Here is a 6,661-nt window from a genome sequence, read left to right as displayed (position 1 = left end):
TAGTGAAACTTGGTTTTCATGGCTACTGCCCCTGAATTGCATTTGCATTGGTTTTGTTTTCTTTAACTTGATACCTGATACCTCCTTAACTCGATAGTCCCTTATATATCGAGTTATGGAGAGTTGGCTGTAAAATTTTGATAAAAAATGATAGATTTAATAACCTCTAATGTACAAAATTCCATTGCGTTTTAATTTAGAAATGTTCAATGATGGTTTAAAAATACCGACTCTAGATGAAAATTGAGAACCACTGATCGTGGGGGTGGGTGTTAAGCAGCTGTCAGAATCACTAAAGCAAAACGCAGGCACTGCTCAAAACATTGGCTGCTTCGCTGCTTGCGGTGCGGTGACAGGACGTCCAGCTATGCCGCGTGCTCCGAGGAGAGGGCTTCAATCGAGAGAGTTCTGCCTATCGCTTCTCGCGTAGATCCAGCTGGGATCGAAACGGCGTAGCGGCGTACCTATGACTTTTCATGTAGCTGCTGAGGCGGTTCATGGTGACTGCACATTTCTCTCCCAGCTCATTGATTTTGCGTGCGTTTTGCTGAACGGTCGCTGGAACGTTTCGGGACAATTTGCGGAACAAAAACCATAGTGTTCTCTTCCAGTAGTGAAGTTGATTGTTACGGTAGCTGTGTGTAATACAGTTTTTTTTTTTGGTCGTAGGGATAGGTCTTGGGGCTGGATCTGCAACCCAGAACATTTTTTTGCATTTTCATATGTTAGTCGTTTTGAAGCATAGAAGTGATGTTTCTTCCAATTAGAATTCAGTAGCACAAAAGAAGACTTACAGGCGTATCTCTCATTCGGTGTTGGATCTAACATTAGTAGCAAGAGAGAATCATTGGTGATAAGCAGGTCGCGGATTGAGAAACATCACAAAAGTGGTTTACTGGGAAAAATCGATTCCTGCTGTGGCGTATTCAGAGGATTTTCAACTGGTGAGTGTGTTGTGTTGTTTCTGGAGCAGAAGGAAGATTGTAAATTGGGATACATCCCTGTTTTGTTGTGAGCAGCAGTGCGTCACGCTGTTACTGCTGCAATCGTGAAGAAGAGTGATTATTCTCTAGAAGAAGCGAAAAAATCGTGAGCTCATAAAAACGCCTCTTTGGGTGCGGTGCAAGTGTGATCTCAGAAGTACGTATAGATGACGAGAAATTGCGATGAAACAAGTGTGAGCCTAGTAGTGAGAACCCAATTCAAAGTTGGTGCTGTGCAATTGATCAATTAGCAATAAATGGCTGCAGTTTTTTCGAGAGGCAATCAAAGTGGTTCGCCTTGGATGGTTCGGGTCTGAAGAATACAGTGAAGGAGTAGTGAGGGATGCTGTGAGTGTGCGAATTGTTAAACCTACCAGTCATTGCTGCCTCTCTGATAGCTTGAATGAGATTGGCGAGCCAACACAACTTCGGTAGAAACATCAGATAAAAAACAAAAGTGAACTTATAGAAAACGGAAGGCTGCAATTTACTAGTCTGCTAGAACGATACAACCATCGCGATAAGTACAGCTTTAACCTGGCGAAGACGGAAGGCAGATTCTTAGCAGCTGTGCCCTTTCAAGGTAGGTCATGCTTTTGTTGCGCCTCACGACAATGACGACGACGACGACGACGACGGTGAAGGCGACAACGTGAGGCGTGATTGCGTCTTGTTTAGTCTTCTGACTGGTCCCTTCGTCTCGTCGCGTTTCAACTTCTCTGCCCACGGGTGCATATCATATGTTGACACCTCTTGTGGAAACAACGTATATGAGTACGAACACCATTAACTTGAGAAGTCGTTTGGCAGCAGTTTGTGCTGCAGCAGAAGAATGTGCTGCTGCAGGAAGCAAGCTTCCTTTTTGGGCAGAACTGGGTCAACACTTGGCTGCACTATGTATGGCAAGCTGCCTTTTTCATGGTGAAGATTCCATTCTGGTACTTTAATTCGGTATCTGATGTTGCTAGAATATTTTCTTTTGAGATTTTATTCTTCAAGGTTATCCGACAAATCAGCCAGAAGGTAAAAAGACTTTACACCACAATTTTTAACAAACGTTTTGAAATTGGTTATCGGATTTGATGCTATCATATGCCCTCTCCCAATTCAGACTATGAAATATGACTGATTTGTGATAAGATGTTGTAAGGAGTTGTTCAATATTAGATATTTTAAGATTCGCATATTAAGATATTCGCATATATCGCATATTAAGATTCGCAGATTAAAAGTGTGTTTATAAGAAAAGTTCCGATTTTCTGTTGTAGTTGATCAGCGCGATCATCCCCGTGACCACTAGGGCGGTTCAAAATTTAAAAATGTTTGAGAATCCAATCTCCCATATAGGGTAGGTGTACCAGTTATGGCCATAGTAGTCCCTATTTCGCCATACGTAATAACTTTAATTTCTTCACATTTTGAAAAGTTTTGTATGTTATAGCAGTTAGATAAAGCATATATCTAGATGTTAAAACATTCAAAAATATTAAAAATGTAAAAGTTATCGAGATTTCACATATGGCCAAATAGGGAACCACTATAGTCATAACTGGTACACTTTCCCTATGCCTTACCATCCTTACCATAAAAATAGTGTTCTGTGAAATTTTCAGCTTGCTAGGTGGTGATTTAAAGAAAGCCCAAAGACAATGTAGGTTTACATGGAAATTACTATGGAAACAATTTGAGATATATTTCAAACACGCTAGTACTGTAATATAAGTACAAACTTTTTATCCCATAGCAAAAACTCATTCTTCAAACCATCATAAAGAAATTTGCGTAAGAGAGAAATTCAATCCGACTGATAGCAGAAGAGATATTCATAAGTTTGTTTGCTATTATTAAGCTTAATATGGGATTATAGCCCTGCAAATACGTACAAAAACCCCAAACAAAAAAACATTCAATCAACTCAAACCGTAAAAAATGATTCAGTCGCAAAACTCGTCAAAAACTCGTGAAACCCGAATTATTGCCGTGGGTGAGTAAACTGTGGAAATACGAGACAATGAGTCAAAAAGGTGAGACAACTCGTCCATGATTTTTTGACTGCTGAGTTGCGTGATTGACAAATTTTAAGCGTGAGTTATGAGAAATTGATTTTTTCACAACACTGCCAAAGAGATCTGTTTTTACATATAGGGTAGGTGTACCAGTTATGGACATAGTGGTTCCCTATTTCGCCATACGTGATTACTTTAATGCCTTTTATTTTTTAAATTTTTTGTATGTTGTAGTAATTATATTTAAGATATATCTTGATGTTAAAACATTCAAAAAGATTTAAAATGTGAAAGTTATCAAAATTTCACATATGTCCAAATAGGGAACCACTATGGCCATAACTGGTATACTTTCCCTATAACTCATTTGAAATAGAAACATGAAACGAGCTCATCAATTAATAATCTATCGTTGATAGGGCAATTGCCAATCACTTTAAATTTCGTTAGCGGCAGCCTCAAAAATCACGGATTCGCAATGCTTCTCTCGCAACCACACATCGCGAACCGTACACTATTTCATCGCTCGCTCTACAGGAATATACAACAGAATAAAAAAAATCTTGCTTAGACTTTCGAAGTGCACTGCCCAGCCAAACACGAAAACCGAAAAAGAAAATCAAATAATCATTCCGGTGGTATAAAACGAAACCGCTTGTTTGAAAAAACAAAACATATGCTACACCTCTGGGCAGATCAAAGAATCCTCCGGCGAAATATTGAGTTACACCCTTTTAAAGACGTAACTGTCGAAAAATTGTTTTTCAATTCATTAACAATTTATTTCAATACACGAAGCCAGTTTGAAATGTTTTCAGTTATAAACCGTTAAATTTTACAGGAACTTGCCATAATTACCTTATTATGTTAAGGCTCAGGTGCTATGTGCACTGGCGCCAACTTGGGTCGTTGTTTGGGAGGCAAAGCTCCCCAAAAATTGAACAAAATACAATGTGTTCCGAGCAAATAAACTTCTTTTTGCATGAATATGTCATATTTATTTGAACTGTATCGATTTTTTTTGCATTAATGCTTTTATGGAAGGTCTTGCTTCCAAACTAGGTCACAAGTTGGCGCGTATGGCTATAAGGCATTTTGGAGTAGATTTAATTTTGTAATCACAAACTTCATTAACTGTCAGGAAACTTTGCTCAAAATTACAGCGTTACACAGATTTTTGAACAGCCATTACTCAAAAACTAGTCAATCAATAAAAAAAAAATTAACGGTCATTAAGTTTGACTAATATAACTAATAAATACAAATATTCAACACAATCGTAGCAAGGAACAAAGAGTCTTGAGGAGGGTGAGAAAATTTGTTTTCGAAAAGAGAATTACAATGGAGAGCTCATATCTCAGCACGGAAAAACAAAACTAAGGGGCTGCCATTAAAAATTTGAGTGTCCGGTCATTTGGCTGAATGCCATTTGGCTGAACGGGTCGTTTAACCGAATGCCGTTTGGCCGAATTACGAAAAAAATCAAATTGCTACAACGCTGATGGGTTCATAAATGTGGCCAAATAACTAATTTAATTGTTGATTCGTATGATTGGGCGGGGCGAGACGAAAATGATAAAATTGAACCTATCTATTCAGGACGAAGTTATGGTCTCCACACATCGTGCAAGACTCTAAGCTGATGGTTGATTCGTCTCTGGGTTATCAACGGTGTGCTATGGTTTCAAGTGTCTTTAATGATTTCATCATAATTTCATCCTTCCTTTAAACATAGGCTTTTCTTTCGAGTTTTACTGGTTCCATTCATATCGGCAATAATTTAACTTATATTTTCATTGGATATTTTACCTTCTTTAAATCATCGGCATTACTTTGTAGTTATACTGATAAAACGAATATTTGCATTACATGTGCTCAAATTTTCATAAGAGATTTTTCCTTCTTTTGATCATAGGCTATTCTTTTAGGAGTGAAGTATTTTTCATTGTTATTAGAATTTAAGCTCGTTTATTGAGAGTTGTTTTCAAAATATATATATTTAGCACGACGGTTTACTTAGGTGAGATGTCTCTCTCCTTCAAGATTAAGATTGCAACGTGTTAACTGAATTCTGTATCGTTGCTTGCATAAAGCAGTAAACCTTACGACGCAGTAAACACTTACGTCGAAAAAGCTCGCTGGTTCTGCGTCGTGAAAAAAGAAACAAAGGCTTGTGATTGCTAGAAGTATGAAATATTTTACTAAGTACGATTCAAGAGATCGAAGCAACCCGATCTAGCAGAAGGCCGATTAAGTTGCGAAACGTTTTAGATACTGTCAGAGGCCTACAAGACTAAAACGCGATGCGAGAACCTCTGCTTCTAGCAGAGAAGTGAATGATTGCTTACATTTAGAGCATTCTTTTTAAGCATTGACTGTTGCTTGTACTTACACAAAAGAGTTGATTATTTGTATATCAATGATGATTTATCATTCTTTAAGAATAAGCAGAATAAGTTCTTTGAAATTCATTTCAATTCCATGCTAACCGTAGTTCACTATTATTTTCATTTTCGGCCAAATGGCATTCGGCCAAATGGCATTCGGCCAAACGGCGTTCGGCCAAATGGCATTCGCCCAAATGACCCGGAACCAAAAATTTGCGCATAACCTTCAAAAAATCGTAACTTTATAATGAACTAACCGACTTAAACATTTCTTTTACCATCTGAATACTTTTTAAGTTATGTCTTTCAGTGAAAAACAATACACATATCACATAGTTGTAGTAGGTTTTCAAGGGGTATGTCCTTTTTATTTGTCCCGTTTGCCTGTGAATCAACATTCAAAGCAAAGGCATGTACTTTTTCTCAATAAAATTTATTCAAGAAGTCAAGTTTATGAATTTGAAGAAAGGTATACATTTATCGAAAGCATTTTAAATTTATTAAACTAAAAACTACAAAAAAAAACATTTTTTGACCTGATTGTCTGTAGCTTTTAAATTCAAAGCAATGGCGTGTAGTGTTTTGACATACAATTTATTGTAGAAGTCATGTGAAGATGTAAGAATAAGAACAGAAACTTCGGATTAAACTCAAAAATTTATTTTACCTAAGGAACTGCTAAAATCCTTATTTCATTAGTCTGTTTGTCGTTAAATCAAAATCCAAAGCAATGACAAGTAGTTGTTTGCGGCATGAATATGCTTTAAAAATGTTAAGTTAACATATTTGAGTAGAATACAACATTTCTGAAAACACTTCAAATTTATTAACCCAAGAAGCTAATAAGCTATCCAAAACCCCATTTCATGAGCTTGTTTTCTTGTAAATCGAAATTCAAAGCGATGGCACGTTGCTTTATCGGTATACATTTATTCATAGAAATTTTATAAACATGTATAAGTAGAAATAGAAATTGTTGATTTCACTCAAAATGTATTTTACCCAAGAAACTACAAAAAACCCTGTTTAATAAACATATACGTTAAAAAAAAATATATCGATAGTATGTAGTTTTTCCAACATAAAATTGATTGTAGAAGTCAAGCTAACATGTTTTAGAAATAATACATATTTTTGATTAATCTCAAAATTGGTCTTAACCAAAAGTTACTTGAAACCAAGTCCAATAGACATTTATGCTTGTAAAGAAATATTCAAAGCAATAATATTTTGTTTTGTTCAACATTAATAGAAGGTATTCCTTGAAATCTTTATATCTTACTAT

At 36.4% G+C, this 6,661-nt stretch overlaps 1 protein-coding gene across 1 annotated transcript in view; it reads left to right on the top strand.

Moving 5' to 3' along the window:
* The first annotated feature begins 487 nt into the window (after nucleotides 1-487).
* LOC5564412 (gamma-1-syntrophin) overlaps nucleotides 488-6,661 on the top strand; it is a 183,472-nt gene continuing 177,298 nt past the window's right edge. Inside the window, exon 1 of the mRNA XM_021842528.1 lies at nucleotides 488-1,566. The gene's annotated coding sequence lies outside the window, so the exon portion shown is untranslated. The remainder of the gene's footprint in view (nucleotides 1,567-6,661) is intronic.

This window comes from Aedes aegypti, chromosome 2 (assembly GCF_002204515.2).
Source record: "Aedes aegypti strain LVP_AGWG chromosome 2, AaegL5.0 Primary Assembly, whole genome shotgun sequence".
Classification (NCBI taxonomy): Eukaryota; Metazoa; Arthropoda; class Insecta; order Diptera; family Culicidae; genus Aedes; species Aedes aegypti.
This window is presented reverse-complemented; position numbering and strand designations above follow the sequence as displayed.